At 35.7% G+C, this 17883-nt stretch overlaps 1 long non-coding RNA gene across 1 annotated transcript; it reads right to left on the bottom strand.

Moving 5' to 3' along the window:
• Positions 1-5597: 5597 nt before the first annotated feature.
• On the bottom strand, positions 5598-6675 carry LOC137741683 (uncharacterized). Its single transcript, XR_011069325.2, has 3 exons — positions 6407-6675; positions 6235-6275; positions 5598-5897 (listed from the first exon to the last, which is right to left on the bottom strand). It is a non-coding gene; the product is annotated as an uncharacterized LOC137741683 (long non-coding RNA).
• Between the last annotated feature and the right edge of the window lie 11208 nt (positions 6676-17883).

Below are 17883 nucleotides of genomic sequence, written 5' to 3'. Positions count from 1 at the left end.
AAATGGACAACAAATTTGACTAAAGTTTATAAGAATTAGCGAAATGACGAAATTTATGAAATATACTACATCCTACAGAATGCACAGGTATGCTTATAATCTTTGATGCCATAATTATATCTACGACTATGAATGTTAATATGTTGATTAGAACTATCGAATCATTGTGTCATGCTTATGTTCATGTAGTCTGCTCATTGTTGCTGCGCCCTAGTGTTAGTGCTCGCCCCGAGCTAGGGCCAGTCCTTCACATGTATGTTCATCTCCGTACTGCACGTTCGTCGTAGATCCAAGTAGGTGCCAGTCCTATCGTACAGGTTGCATTAGGCGACTCCGACTCGCAGGTGACCGCGATTATCACCAGTCTTCAAGTGATCGTAGCACTAGAACGTATATTATGATTACACCCAATCCAAGTCGTATTAGGCAACTTCGACTCATGTGCTAGCATAGATTGATGAGTAATAGGTGTAGTCCTACAAGTCGCATTAGGCGACTCCGACTAGTGTGCTAGCATAGGTTGTTAGGCACCTGATTTTACTTATATTACTGTTGAGATTTTGGGATTTTGGGATGTTATGCCTTATCTACATTTTGCAGGCTATGGTAAGTATTTTCATATTATACGTAGTATGTATATTTTGGAAACTATACATGTTTTACAGCGAGGGGTTATACCGTTTTCAAAGTTTTTATTAAAACTTTATTTTCAGGCCCACTCACCTTTGTTTTTCGCCTCTCCAGGTTTTAGTAGCTGATCTTTCATATCGACGAGGATTCTTGGTAAATCTTGGAGTAGACGGTTACCTTCGATGGTATAATTTCTCACCCTATTTTATTGTACTGTACTTATACTCTGTCATTACGTGTGAATTGGGTTCATTCCTGCTCACAACGCACTCTTGTATTTAGGCACTTTTAGGTTTAAGTTTATTCTCATTTCCACATCACTATACTTTATGGCTTCATCACCCTCCAGGTGTCGGTCAGTACAGCTCGATTCGGAGTCCAGCTGGAAGTTCCGGGTCGGGGTGTGTCAGTTTGTTATTACGGGTTGCAGACCATAATATTGAGAACTTAATTGTTGAACTCGTTAAGCATGTGGACATTGAGGACTGTCTACGTTAGTATTTTATTTATTTATATGTTTAATTATTTATTTATTGTTTGGGCTCGACCCAAAGATACTATTCACATACCCTTAGAGCACGTGACGATACGTTTGCGTAGGTGAAAATTTTCTATGTTCATTTTTGATTTCAGTACAATTATTTTAACTCTACTTTATTATATATATATGTATGTATGTATTTTGACGATACTATAATATTGTACTAAAGGAGAAGGAAAGTATAAGTTTGTAGGCATGAAAGAGGAATCACTGCACTCCAATCGTGATAGAATGGCATTCTCTTTTATGCAACCGCTCTACCTTGATATCTTCTTTACGTATTTATTTTTCTATTGTATATTCACTATTTTTAAATAACAAATGATTTCAAATTTTGGGGACGAAATTTTTTTTAAGGTGGGTAGATTGTGACAACCCGCCGCGCTAACCTTACGATTTTATAAATTTTAAAAGTGTGAATTGACGAAAATGCCATGGGAGACAAGAATTTTGACTTGTGTTGACCATCGGGGTGTTTTGGTTGTCTTTTAGAGCTGACCATTGACTTTTTATTAAAATTTCCTAAAACCCTACTTAGCATATTTCGACGCCCTGATTCCAAATTTGCACTCCATTTCCCCAAATTTAATTATTTTAGTGAAGTTTTACTAATGGGTCCTAATATTATACTTAGGTGCGATTATTATCAGTGACTCCAACTTTCTTAGTTCGAACTGCTTCGACCAGACGACATGATCTGTGAGTGGGCATTTTCTTTTCGTATATATATATATATATATATATATATATATATATATGTATATGTATATGTATATGTAGACTTTATAGTTTCCACAAATGCTTTTAAATTGATTTGTGCATATCATGCCATGATTTATTTAATTTTAAAAATGCTGTTATGTGGTTGAAATTTATATATTGTCATGGCATGTTCATATACATTTTACCTGCTCATCAATGTTGCACTGTTGTGAAATGCTAAAATAATCCTACGGGATGTGCAGGTAAGTTCAGGTAAGTTTATTATGCTGATTGGAATCGTTGAATCATTATGGCAATCATACATTCATGTAGTCTGCTCATCACTACACTTTATGGCTTCGTCACCTTCCAGGTGTCGGCCAGCACAGCTCGATTCGGAGTCTTAGTGGACATTCTGGATTGGGGTGTGTCATTGCAGTCGAAGGGCGAGGTCACAACTTTGATAGCAGAGGTGGTTGGCCTTAGGATTGAGCTCGCCTCGTATAAGAACCAGATGTCACTGATTGTACAGTCCCTCAGTCAGTCCAGCATTTGTCTCCTAGATATTCATCCCCAGTCGATGTCCAAGCCCCTCCAACCCAAGCATGCCCAGAACTCTGCCCGTTCGACCTCTGAGTCCATCCTCAACTCCGAGACCTTCTTGCCCCAAGCTTTCCACCCCCTGCAAATGACAACCCCGTAGATTATTCCACCTTCTTTTCTTAGTTTTGTATTCCCATACTTTTTAAACTTTTTCTTATTTTAAATAAATTTTTTTTATTTTAAATAAATTATTTTTATCTTCATTACATTTTTAATTGCAATTTTATTTTATTATTTTATTATTTTATTACAAAATTAAAACCAGAACAAAAAAATAAATTTAAAAAAAAAAAATTTTCTTTTTGCACGACGAATACCTTCGTCATGCATAACTTTTTGCGACTAATCCGTTTTCGTCGTGCAAGAATAACATGTTGTCGCACAAAGTTTTTAGAGACAAAGATTAGTCGTCCCATGTATGTATCCTCGCATTTTGTGCAACGAATATATTCGTTCCTAAAAATTTTATGCGACGAAGGCGAAACCGTCGCGCCTTATTGTTCGTGACCAATGTCTTTATTAATCACACAAAGTCTTTCTTCACCATCTTTGCGTGACGAAGTTTTCGTTGCGCAAACATTTGTGCGACGGAAATACGCTTTGCCTCATTAGTTTTTTAAACGTTCAAGCGTGTGGTTTTCCAATATCTACAAATTCAAAAGTTAAACTTACATTTCGTACTCTTATGTAAAACTTACATTTCAAAAGTTAAACATTCAAGCGTGTGTTACAAATTCAAATGATGGGCAACTTACATTTCGTACTCTATGTAAAACTTTTGTTTTTGTCCTTTAAAAATTAGCAAAGAGTATACTCAAAATTAAAAATATTCATCTATGACAGAAGCACCAATGATGTAACACTTTGAAATTTCAATATTTGTTTTTGTTACCAAAACAAATCCATAGCCGCATTAGAATAATTTTGCTTTTTTCGAAAAATTGTATACGTCTTCAATTTCCATTTAGGCAAAGGTTCTAGATTGTATACACACATATTTTTCTTTTTATAAATAATACTAGTAATCAGCTTACCCGCCATGTGTGAGCAAATAAATTCTGGTTTATAACTTTGCTATGAAAAGAGACACTTAGTACTACGGTCTAGTAATATTTTTTTTTTTTACTGGTCTTACGTTTGGATGTCGTGGATGACGAGTTATATACATATTTATTACCCCACCCTTATTATAAAACTTGTCTAAAAATTGCTATAGAAAGAAGAAGAGAATGCATTATTGTAGGAGACATTGGAAAAGAGAGTAAAGAGAAAAATGTGCAATTTTTTGTTGTTGTGAATAATTGTTATTTATTATATTGCTCTTAATTTTAAATTTTTAAGAAGAATCTCCTTAATAAAAGATGGATTATATGAATAGTATAGATATATAAATATAGTGGTCCGACTTCAGGGATGCGTAACACTCGATGCTGCGGCTGTTTTTCTTTATTTATTTACTTATTTTTATTTTAAAGAAGAAACGATGATGGATTTTATTAATATAACTTAATGATCAATACAGCTGAGATTATGGAAGAGGACGCCTGTACGAAATCAGGCGGATCCTCGTGCCACACTTCAACCCTAACACTATATAGAGCATACTTAGCTAACCGATGTGCTATTTCATTGCAACTCGACGAACATAAACAAAAAATTGTTATTCAAACGAGCTGCCAACGACAGAGCATCCTCCACGAGCAAACCTGCTTCTGAAAAGTCCTTGATGTTGCTAGACATTGCTGCAATTGACATATAGCCGATTCACTCTCATGCACTGCATGAGAAAGACCCAAATCTAACACCAAATGCATATTTGAATGAGAAAAAAAAAAAAAAAAAAAGGAGAGATGTTAAAAAAAAAAACGATAAAAATTGGTAGAACTACTGTTAGATTGAGTAAAGATAAATGAAATTATATATGACAGTGTGCTCTTAATTCAGTTTAACATATAATGTCAAATATCTCATGATTTCAGAATCCTACTCTTTATATTGTCAGACAATACCATGATTCATAACTCTGAATTAGAACATGAAATGAGTTGTTCGAGTAATGACACATATTTTTTTTTTTTTACCTAGTGACAGAATTTCCATCAGATGTCAGCATGTTATCTTTCTTATTCACATTTTGAATTCATCCTTTAACAACATAGCAAGGCAACCTAATTAAAGCATGAAAAAAGCTTAAGAAAAAATGTAAATGCTTTCGAAAAAATTCCACCTAAAATTAACTTTCATGAATGTTAGTAAGGCAGAAGAACCTTACAGTATAGGCTAATATAGATTATAATTTATTGCAGACTGAAAGAACTCAAATAATTAACCTAAATAAAAAAAAACCTAACACACTTAATAAATCATTCAAAATATATAGAAAGGGAGAAATTGGAAGCAACCTGTTGACGTTCACCTCTACGATTACTTTCCATCTAAAATCCTACACCACAAAACAAACATTAAAACAACACCTTAGCTAGCCACCGTGCTCTCAAAATTCCTCAAATCTCTTATACATCACAAAGAGAAGCACATGTATCTAGAGAATTGAATATTAGTATGACTACTATGTATTCAGTTTCATTGTTGTTTCTTCTCTTTGTTTTCAATTCTTTTGATCATCTCCCAACGAAGTCAAAACCTATTAAATTATTCTGGTCCAATCGAGTATTTTGGAGTTCTATGTATTATTATATCTTTGTAAAGTTTTATTCTCATTATGCATAATGCATGTTAGTGATCGAAACTATGCTTATATTTAACCTTCATATTCAAGAGTTGTTCTCGCAACCAATCATTCAAATCCTAAAATATGTACAAAATCACAACTCATTAGACAAAATTGTAATGAAAATGTCAAAACAATCGAACAAATAATCAATTGTTGGTTTAGCTGATTATTTGTATTCTTGAAAGAAATTCTAAAAGTGAACAATTTGGACCACTGATTGACTATGCATTGAAAAATAGGATGATCTTTTGTAGAAAACCTGTATACAGGTGAGCATGTTTATGAATTTTGTAAGCGATTTGGTAAAAGCATTCTTTCCTTTAATAAAAAAGAATTGGTTTACTCAACAAAAAAAACAATTGGTAAAAATACTGCTCAAAGGATTGGAAGCTCATAATCATTCGGTTTATCGGCAAAGGAAGACAGGATGTTTTATCGAATGTGCAATTGTACAGCTTTATTATCTATCGAATGTGCTACATCAGAAGAAGAAGCACATGCATCTAGAGAATTGAATATTAGTATCACTACTACGCATTTAGTTTCATGAAAACAAAGAACATTGAATTGAATTACACAAAGAAATGGACAAATAGAAGTAGAGTATACCATCTGAATCTTTGTCCCCCGTCGAAAATCGAGCCAAGTCTCCAAACCAGCTGCCTGTGCGTCCTCTTCTGATCAAAACTAAAGCAAATTCGAAACAATTTTAGTGAACTCCCAAACCCCTATTAACAGATAGGAAAACCATAATATTATACCTACCACAACTATCAAATAAAAGGAAGATTACTATAATTTCGGCTCCTTTACACAGAAAGTATACCAAATACTGTGCGACTTTGATTTTTATTTATTTTTCTTTCAATAATCTTGATTCTTATTAACTTACTTATCTAGGCAATCCAGATTGAAATCCGTCTGAAATCACATCCATGAACTCGAATCTTAAACATGCATTAAGAGAAATCAAAAAAAAAAAATTCGAAATTTGAGGATTAATCTTACACGATTCTCAAATTACCTTCCATTGGTGGTGATTTGGAGACACATCGTGCCACAGATCTAACAATATAGAGAAAATACCCACAATCAAATTAAAAAAAAATAAAAAAATTGACCACTAATCATCTCAACATAAAAAACTATTACAAAAAAGTTAAAACATAATTAATAAAAAAAACTTAAAAACTCACCAACAAATCTTAGAGGTAAGAAATCCAGCCTTACAAAATCCAACATTAATCGGCACCGATCCAAACCTTTTAAAAGAAAAAACATTTGCAGGGGTTCGAGTTTGGCTGCGTTTGAATTCATTTGGGGGCAAAATTAGGGTTTGATTTCAGGGGAAGCAGTCGATCTGTAGTTTCGTTCAGGACGGATGGGCAGAGAGGCCCGGAAAAGGAGGATTATGAAGGGAATTGAGGGGCGAGATTGATCAAACTTGTTGGAATCGAAGGCGAGATCGCGGTAGGGAAGCTAGGTTATACATGGGAGGGGAAGACCTGGTTTGGTACTGAGGTGATTCTGAAAAAAGTTGGTATCAAAAACAGCTGGGAGCCTTTTTGTGTTTGGGAAACATTCAGCTTCAGCTTTTTTTTCACAGTTTTGGGTGAAAAAAAGCCAAAAACAAGAAGCTGCAAAACCCAGCTTTGAAAAACTGGCTTTTTTCACATCTATTTTATAGAAAAGTTTACCAAACACTATAATACTGCTCTTTTTTTTTTTTTTTTTCAAAAGCACTTTTACAAAAATGTTTACCAAACACTTTGCTGCTTTATTTCACAGCCGCTTATTCTCACAGCACAGCAGAAGCAACTTTTTTTCAAAGCACAGCAATACCAAACCAGCCCGAAGTCAGGAGAAAAAACGGAAAGAAATATCTCGAACAATCAAAGCCAAAGCACCTAGCGATGAAAGACATGTAGAACCAAAAGGGCAAAACGGTCACATTATTGTAGAAATGCATCATCAAAACGAAGAGGATGAAAAAATTGAGGGTCATTTTCGCCATTTTACTATTAATGAATAGTAACCAAGAGTTTGGGTTTTAGTATATATAAATATCGTTATTAGCACTCCAAAAATCTCATTCGACACTCCTCATAAGTGTATTTTTCTTTCTATTTATTGAAAGTTTGGAGTACCAAATGAGATTTTTGGAGTGCTAATAGCAATTCCCTATATATATATATATGTATGTATGTATGTATAGAGTAAATATGTATATGTATGTATACGGTAAATATGTATATGTATGTATAGAGTAAAACCTCTCTAAAGTCTAAAGTAATCCTCTATGATAGAATAACCTTCTTAAAGTCGGACCTCTTTAAAGTCATAAAAAATTTCGGTTCCAACTTGGGATTGATTATGTATTGGAATTAACTCCATATATAATAACAAATTATAATTGTTTTAGTGTCATCTTAAGGAAACACGCCTCCACATAGTTATAATTGTCACGAGTACAAAAATATGTAAGAAATAAAATATTTGGCATCCAAGGAATCCTATTTTGAAAATACAACATACATTAAGAATAAGATTTAAGTTCCTCAAAGCTCCCAACCTTTTAGCATCATTCCAAATTGGTCTCTCTTTTTAAACATTCCAAACAAGTACCCAACCTATTAAAAATGTCACATCCATTAAGCCTCAATTAAATTTTTAAAACATAAATTATATTCAAAACCCACAAACTGGGTATATCATGGTCAACATTAATATGAGTTGCCTCAAAATCTAAATTTCAAACATAGATTATACAATATGGAACCCAATGATCAAACGGGTTTTGAATTGAATCGAAAATTTACCCAAATTGAAATTATATCAGGACGACAATCTTCTAACAAAGGAGAGGGTTAAGAATTCAAATAGGGTTTTAACGGGCTTGTTTCTGCTCATGTGTTTTCCTCGTACATTGATCCTCGGCTCATAAAGCTTTTAGTTCTTCTTTGTAGGTGGTGAAGATGGTGGCGGCTGCAACATGGCAGTCCATACTATTTCAGCAACCTTCATGACCTTCTTCTTGATATTGACGACTTGAATTTTAAGGTGGACTTGGTGGTTTTGTGTTGGGATTGGAGGTGATGGCATGATGGGGATGGTGGTGACTGTTAGTTGGTAGAGGCTATACTTTCATGACCTTCTATTGATTTTGTAGACAAAGTATACCCTAGTTATTTTAACATATTTTAGCTGGAGCTCAATGGATGCAACATTTTCAATAGGTTAGGTACTTGTTTGGAATTATCAAAAATGCTGAGACCAATTTGGAATGACATTAAATGGTTCGGTGGTTTTCAGTATTTAATCAAAGTCCCTGATATAAATGTATAAGTGAAGTGCCAATTTAGTTTTTGAACTATCACCTCAGTGGAAATTAGGTCCCTAGATTATTTTTTTTTCAATAAAATAAGTCCCTAAATTCATTAAAATTGATAATTTCATCCTTACTATTATATTTAGAGCTATTTTATCCAATTTTTCATCAACTTAAGTCACTTAACACACTTTAGAGTATAATACCATCATTTTCTTGCCTATGAGCCCTTAACATTTCATATAGGTTGTGAATATAACGTCTAAGTTACTCCCCAAATTTAACTCCACACACTATTTCTTCATGAAAAAAAATATCAATCTACCCTCCAATGTGTATCACATGCAAGTAACATGACTTCGATTGATAGAAAATTGAATATAGTAGTTTTGATTCTAATATTAGGGATGTAGTTGGTAGATTTTTATAATTTAACGACATATTTTTTTGAAAAAAAATAGTTTAGGGACCTAATTTTCATTGAGGTGATATTTTAGGGACTAAATTAGCAGTTCCCTGAATGTATTATTGAATTTACATGTCAGTTACATAATTTTTGAAAATAAAATTAGTGATTGATTTAGAGTTTTAATACTCACACCCTTATTAAACTCCTAATTAATTTTCAATTCAAAATATTTCCCAAAAAAAAAAAAATTAGAATAAGTTTGTACCCATTAATTTTTTTAATTTAAATATACCGATTCATATAATTCTTCAATTTTTTAAAATCTTAACTGTACCCATTCTTTAATTGTTAGGACCCGTCCCTAATTTTACAATATTTTATTTCTACAAGGAATTGACGAACATGCCCTTAGAGGCGAGATTGTTGGCCATCATTTTATGACGTGTATGAGCTACTATTTTACTATATTCATGTAGTACTCATTGCTATGAACACGTGGGCGCAAGCAAAATCAAAATTGAAGTTACGATGGAGATTTTATGGAACAACGAAACGATGGGCAATTTAGTAAATTCACTGTCCTAGATATTTCCTCATTATTTTATTATTGTTTTGTTTAGTGGGACCCACACACAACCTTTCCTTCACTCTCCTACCCCGTGGCACTCTTTCCCCAACACTCTCAAACTCTTTCTTTCTCTGTCTATCTTTTTCCCCATCTCTTTCTCGTCTCAAACACTCTCCCCATCTCTCTCTCGCTTTAACTCTCTCCTCCCTCAAACTAACTCAAACTCCCTTTGTTCTTTGTCAACAACTGAGGCACCACCACTCGCCTCCCCACTTCGATGAACTCGACTCCACCAAATGCCCTCCTTCATCTCTCCTCTGTAATCAAACAAACCATCGCCGACACCATGTTTTTCAGCGAGCTATCGAATTCCTTACAAGGGTACACCTTGAGAACCCTCTCTATCTTCGTTTTCATCATTTATGAAAGATTTTGAGGTTATAGGCATGTGTTTTTAGGATTTAGGGACAGAAACCACGCGGGGATGCCTTTCCCTGGTTTCCCAGAGAGGAGCCCGAGTTTTTGCAGGCATTTTTCTGCCAATTCCAACCACGACTTAGTCCCATTTAGGTTTATTTTAAATCCTTATCTCCCTAGCTTCATTTTGGCTTTTAAATCTTTGATTTTGGTTGAGGAATGAACCCGTTATGGCTCTTGGAAGTTTTCTGGCTTTCCCCTACAAATTCCAACCTTCTTCTTCATTGGTCTTGCGCGTGCAACCTACGAGCCCAAACGAGTCGACCCAACCTATTACCCAAAAAAAAGAAAACCAGAAGATCTGTAACTCGAATCCACGATCTGAACCAAATCTAACCCGACCCATTTTCAAAATGGATATAGAATATTCTCTAGAATATTTCCTGCATTCACTTTTACGAAATTTTCCTAGGAATCCTATTAGGCTAATTTCGACGCTCCGAGTCCGTTTTGAGCATCCATTTAGTGAAATACTCCATTTTCCCAAATTTAATCATTCTAGTTGAGTTTTACTAATGGGTCCAAATATTATACTTATGTGAGATTACTTTCGGCGACTCTAGCATTCTTAGCTCAAACGGAGGTGACATTGCAAGTAACTGTGAGCGGGTCTTTGCTTTTAAATATTATATATTTGTTTAGTTTCCCTATACATATATATTTAATAAAGTACTTTCTACGCCACGCCTAGATTAGACTAACGTTTATAAGAATTAGTGGATTGACAGAATTTATGAAATTATCGTAAATCCTACGGGATGCATAGGTATGCGTATTACTATGGGATTCCATATTATATTTGTGGCCATGAATAGTATTTTATACTATAATTATCGAATTACTGTTGCATGATCATATTTATGTTAATTGCTCATTATGCATGCTACACTAGTGTTAATGCTTGCCTGGGCCAAGGTTAGTCTTTACATGTATGTTCACTTTGCACCGTACGTTCACTTTTGATCCATTGTAGGTGCCAGTCTTATCCTAGATTCCTATAGGCAATTAGGACTCATACGTAATGCACATAGCGCCAGTCTTCACGTGTTTGTAGTACTAAAGTGTAAATCATTATTACACCCAGTCCTGTTCATGTCAAAATATCTCTGCATGAGCTTGTGTGCCAGTATATGTTGATGAGCACCAGATATTATATGTTCGTTATGCGAGATACTGCGATCACTAGATGTTATATGCTTTATATATGAAATATTGCTATTCACTGTAATTCTGAAATATTACTGTTTATGGTAAGTGTTTTCATACTATATGTAGTATATATATTTGGAAACTGTACGTGTTTTACGGTGAGGGGTTATACATTTTTGAAAAGATTTTTAGAAAACTTTATTTTCAGGCCCACTCACCCTTGTTTTTCACCCCTCTAAGTGTTAGTGGCAGACCTTCTATGTCGAGGAGGATTCTGGGCAAATGTTGGTATAGGAGGGTACCTTCGATGGTATAATCCTTATTCTACTTTTAATGTGCTATGCTTATGCTGTGACATATCGTGTGAAATGGGTTCAATTCCGCTCCATGCGCACTCTTGCATTTAGTCACTTAATAGCTTCGTCACCTTCTTAGTGTCAGCCAGCACAGCTGGATTTGGAGTCTAGGTGAACATTTTGGGTAGGAGTGTATCATAAATATAGAAATTTGTTATATTTAAAATGTACCTTTTTTTAATTAAAAAAAAAAACCATTTTCTTAATGTAAAATGTATCCATTTTGTAAAATCCATTCAATTTTACTTAATTCATTTTTAAACTTATATAGGTACATTCTATTTCATTGATAATGTTATCAAGCCTAGTACTTTATTTTATTTTATTGTTTGTAGTTTTCAAAAATGTACCCATATTTTGGTCCAATAATTTTTTGGTTAATTTTAATGAACGTATCTGTGGCACCACAAAAAAAAAAATAATAATAATAAAACATGAATTTTGATAGGTCTAATTAGTCCAATTAATTTCTCTAGTGGTATTCCTCTTCACTTGAAAGTGAGAGGCCTTAGGTTTGAATCTCATTGATGGCGAATTCGATACCAAATTAGGCTGCCCACTATGTGGCTTAGCCGAACTCCCCATCTCCTTAGTGTAAAAACATTGATGTACTAAAAAAAATGGGAATAAAATTCTGAAAACTGTTGCAGTCCTATTGGATTAGGAATATAATTGTGTAAATCCTAGTGTATCTAGGGATATCTTGTATATTCCCTTTAGTAGTTTAATTCCTATTAGAGTTGTAATCCTATTTCCTTCCGTACTACTATAAATAACGGCACAATGGGGTGAAATAGAACACACCTCACAATTACACATATCTCTCTTCTCTCTATATATGTTGCACCCCCTCTCTATATGGCTTCCATAATCGTTCAGTAAATTATGTCTACAACACATCAATAGCACGTTCTTGACGTTGCGCTATAAAGAGTTTGTTCTTCAATCAGGGGAGTATTACATTTTAATCATTCTTTTTATGATAAATTTATTATTTTATTGAATTTATCTACATGCTATTGATTCAATTTAATTTTTTTTTCTTTGTTGAATGTGATACAACACATTGGAGATGCAATTCCAGCTTTTCGAGAAAGATCTTCTACAAATTCAAAAGGTTAGTTGTTTTCTGCCAATCAAGTTTTTTTAAAATAAATTAAGATATTTGAAAAAACCTTGAAGCATGAAAACATTCTCCATGATGCATGAATCCCTATATTTATAGTTTCCCTTCAATTATATATATATATATATATATTGTATATATGTTCATATATTTTATCAATCTATATATTTGTTCATGCAATACGTAATTATGCTATGTGGAATTTGTGAGTCAAAGTATCGAAATTAATTTAGAAACAATTAGGGATTTTAACCCCAGAATTCGAAAAAAAAAAAAAACAAACATAAAAACAAAAATTGGGATTTTTCAGCAGGTGAGTCGTGGCTCCTCGCCAAGCCGACATGGCTGGCCTACAGCTACACCATCACTAGGACGGCGTCGTTTCGACAACACTGCCCAGCACCAGGCCTCGACCTGGGTTGGTATCCATGTGGGCCTGAAGCTCAGAGTCCACCAGCAAACTCTAATAGCCTTGTTGGGCTCTGCTCTGCCTCGGCCCACCACACATGTAGCAAGCTTAGGCTTGCTGGGCTTCGTTCACATGACCCAGCTCGCCCGTATCAAGTTTTGCTTGCTGGGCTCGTCACCTATCACGGCCCGCGATCACCAAAACCAGCCCATATGGCTGAGCTTGTTTCCCCACGGGCTAAATTGTAGCCAATCTACGGCTAGGCTTGGAGCGCACCATCTAGGCTAGCTTCTATGCTGGGCTTGTGTCCCTCCGTGCCAAATTTGGCCCACAACTAGTAGCTCGGGTTGCTAGCCCTATCCCAAAACCCTGGCCCGTGGCCTGTAACCATGCTTGGACTACTCTACAGCCACCCGAGACTAATATGTCCTTTTAGGGCTTTGCCTAACTCACAACATCCAAGCTGAATACTATTGGGCTATGGTTTTTCAAATGCAATGCTAATTGTTGACATTTTATATAATTTTAACTTGAACGTTATTATTATTTCTTTTCTTCTAGAATCAACCCAATATGGTCCGATTTATTGAATTAATTAAAGTGACCAGTAGTCCATTAATCTGACAATTAATCCAAAATTATTGGCCTGAAGTCCACTTTTTGGCATTTACGATTCAATAAATTATTTCATTTCTTTGCACCGTTGATTCCATTTCGTAGTCGCGAAGCACTCACACTTGAGTTCCTAAAGCAACCCAAATCCACTACCCTTAGTTGTATATTGTATTCTATGTTCTTACAGGTACCTCTTTCTATGAACCGAAAGTTGATAACTAAACTCGAACTTGTAGTTTCGAAGTTAGTGCCTTTGAAACCCAAAGTTCTCATAAAACAATACACTGATGAAAACTCGATGATTTTATGCAAACCATGTCTTAGAACCCCGAATGTTCTAACTTTGATGCTTAATGGATATCTTATTTCCATAACACCAATCACAATCTTGTTTCTTCCATTTAGTGAATTGTCGAACTGTAACAAGTTTGATTTCACTGACTTGGATGTTTCTTAACTGAAACCACTTTATGTGGGTACAAGACGTGAATCTCTACTTGATTATCAAGAAGCTGAGAAACCATTGTAGCCAACAATGGCATGGAAGAGTTGAATAAGCTTCCGCCATGATCTTCATTCGAAGACTTAAGCCCGAAGCATTACCCATAGAAATGCCTTCCAAACAAGGATTCCATGGCTCTTTGGCTCACTCTTATGGGCCGTCTAATCATGAAAAACATTGCCTTAAGCACACCATGTTTACGTCCATGAATGAGTACGATTATGAAGTTATAAATATGATCGAATTTTGACTGGATAATACTTTTCTCGTCCTTCCAAGTTTTTAACTCGGTCTTGAAGCAGCAGTGTAGAAAGTGAAAGCTTACCAAATTCTCAGATCTGAGTCTGCAGAACATTATAGACCCAATTCGGCAGGAGTCTACCGAATGGCTTAACCTAGTTCGGTAAAAGCCTACCAAATTGTGGTGTTCTACTTCGGCATGGATGCACCAAAAAGCATGCTCTAATTCTGCAGAGGTGCACCAAAATGTATTGCTCTGCTTCGGCAAAGGCCTACCGAACAGACCCTTTCAGCTTCGGCTACTGAACCCAAGTCTAGATCTGTCTCTCTCACTAGCTAATTTCGAGTTTAATTTTACAACATATAGTAGAATCCGAGCTTGCTAAGGTGTGGCATCATGCCTGAAGTGTGATCCTTGGCACCTAAGACCTAAAACTTCATGAATAAGGGATAATATTTCCAAACCTTAACCATATTGAATCTACTTTTGTCTTGATGGAATAAATCATTGGTTATGCACCTGTTTGTGTTCCTACCAATGTCGTTGAGGAGTACCATTCTAGTAGTCAATATGTGAGTCTAATTTTGCTCCACCAAACATTGTTGGAAAAGCTGACTTTTGACATGGATGACCTTATTGGTCGAATCCCCTTAGTAAACCATTTACTTTGTGAACACTTTTCCATGTTCTTGGATTTAAGTTTGGTGTATGTTTTAGTTATGGATAATCTTATCGATATTGTCCTCAAATATGAGTTAATTGAATCATGTTTCTTGTATGCATGTGACCAAATTCAATAAAACAAGTGATTAGGTAGGAATGTGGGAAAGTTAGTTGTCTGGATGAATGTGATACTACGCAAACTAACTTTATACCTAAATCATATCTCTAGCAACGACTTCAGGTTTATCCAACCTAATTAAGAGCAATGCCACGCTCCTCGTTGTATGAATGGTACTACATTACCATTTAAGAGACCTTATATTCTCCCTGTTCCGGGAGAACATCGTTGAGTTTTAAGGATATTTGAGATAACAATAATCATGAATGAAACCATTGAAGAAAATAGAGTGAAATATCTTTGCACCACCTCCAAATCTGAGCCTAAAGCTTAGCTTTAGGGCCAATGGGCTGCCTCCCAATTGGGAATAAGCCATATATGGCCGGGCTGGAGTCGGGTGATTCGAGCAGTTTACTTGCTTTGGCATGACCTTTTGGGACACTTAGGTCAAACAATGATCTACGACGGATCTCCTTGCTCGAAGTAAGAATTTTGTGCCTTCAAGCACACTTTGCCAAGCTTACGCGTTGGGGCAATTTGATTTCTAAATCATCCTTAGCAAAGATACGAAACGACCCTCTTTTCATAGTGGATTCAAGGGAATATATGTGGACTAATCCAACCAAAATGCGGACCACATAAATAGTTATGGTTTTGGTTGATGAATCGAAAAACTGGTTATATGTTTGTCCACACACATTGCAGCTAAACCACTTAGCCGATTTTAAGGGTTCACCACCCTACTTATCCCATAAAGTCTGGGATACTGGATAATGCCGGAGAGTTTATATGGACGGTTTTCGTTAAGTTTCGCATGGCTTTTAGGTTTATAATTGAACATCGAATTCCCATGTTCACCCCAAATAGACTTGCATAGTGATCATAAAGCGCAATTTCAATGATCTCCCGGACCTTGGTGAATGCACCAAGTTTTTGATTTCTGCCTAGGGCTATGCAATCTTGTAAGCAATTATGTTGGTCCACCTTGATGCTCATTGCCACCCAACCTATTTGACGTTATAGTTGGTTACTGGGTACAAACCTAATGTTTCGTACTTACGCATTTGGGTGTGCATTCCATGTGCCAAGTTACGCCTTCGCAACGTACCAATATGGGTCTTCACAGAAGGTTGTAAATCTTTGTTGATCATGATTCTCCTTCATACTAGCTCTCTTAGAGCCCTTGCATACGATCTCTTTACTGCTCATTTACGGATTGTCACTTCAGTGAGACAATCTTCCCGCCGTTAGGGGGAGATAAGAATGTGAACGTCCTATAGAATGGTGTGAATTTGCGTGGACGTTAACCACTATGTCTCATCTCGATCCCCGTACCACACAAGTGTGATAAGCAAGTGAGATGTATTCTAGCTTTCAAAATATTGCTCCAGACACATTCTTCTGATCTAGCTAAAGTGATGAGATCATATACCAACTACAAACATGTCCGCATGGATAGATGTACTTAACGGATGTCGAGTCAACATCCCTAAAGGGTGTCTTGGCCTGAAGCACGATAAATCACTTGGTTCATAGGATTCACTGTCCTAAAAGAGGAAGGTCACGACACAACAATAAATCCATACTCGATGGTTGTCTTAAATCATTTCCATCTCATGAGATTTCCAGATAACTCCCGAGACTTGAAGTTCTTGGTCTAGTATACTAGTTTGGATGAGATAATGGAATTGAAAGTGTTTTCTCCATAGGGATATTGATATGGAGATTTACATTTAAGTTCCCAAAGAATTACATGGACTGGTTCAAATAATTCCAAAGCACAGAACAACCTTTCAACTTGTTTAAGGCATTCACTTATGGATTAAAGCAATCTGACGGATGTGGTATACCCGTCTAAGTGATTATTTGATCAGTCAAGGATATGAATTATGCCCTTGCATGTTAAACTATGAAGTCTTATTCTGAATTGCTAGAGTTACAGTTTATGTCAATGACATGAGTCTTACTAAGACTCTAGAAAAGCTTGAGAAAATTGCCTCGCACCTGAAGATGGAATTTAAGATGAAGGATCTTGGGAAAACTCGTTTATACCTTGACTTGAAGTTGAAGCATTGTTCTGACGGTACTTTGGTCTACCAGTCGAACTACACCCTAAATGTGTTACCTTCGAGTATACATATCATCTTCCATATGCTATATGCAAATGGGACCCTTGAAGAGGTTATGGAATCCGAAATTCCATATCTAAGTTCAACTTTGCGCTTTGTTGTATGTAGCTCATTGTGTTAGATAGGACATCTCCTTCACTGTTGATCATTGGTAAAGATGTTGCCATTGCGCTTACATGCAACCACTAAATTGGTATTAATGACGTTTCTCCGTTACCCTGAAAGGTACTACAGATTTAGGCTAATCCCAACGCATCCCAAGCGGATCCGACCCCCTTGATCCTCGGAATGATGCTTGCCTTGTTTGTTATGTTGACGCTAGTTACTTATCAAACCCGCATAAGGAAAATCCCCGAATGGTTATGTCTTTACCGTTAGGGATATCGCAATATCTTAGAAGTCCACGATATGACCTTAGTTACGAAATCTTAAAATCATTCCAAGACTCACCTTACTTCACTTGAGACATGGTTAGGAGTTTTTGTGGAGTATATTCTAAGTACTTGTTGTTTTCATCCATCGTTGAGCCCCAACGACGATCTATGAAGACTATGCCACATGTATCAACCCAACCAAGCTATGA

Source organism: Pyrus communis, chromosome 11, assembly GCF_041283825.1.
Source record: "Pyrus communis isolate YQ-2024b chromosome 11, ASM4128382v1, whole genome shotgun sequence".
NCBI lineage: Eukaryota > Viridiplantae > Streptophyta > Magnoliopsida > Rosales > Rosaceae > Pyrus > Pyrus communis.
Note: the sequence above shows the minus strand (reverse complement) of the source record. Positions and strands in the feature narration are given on the sequence as shown.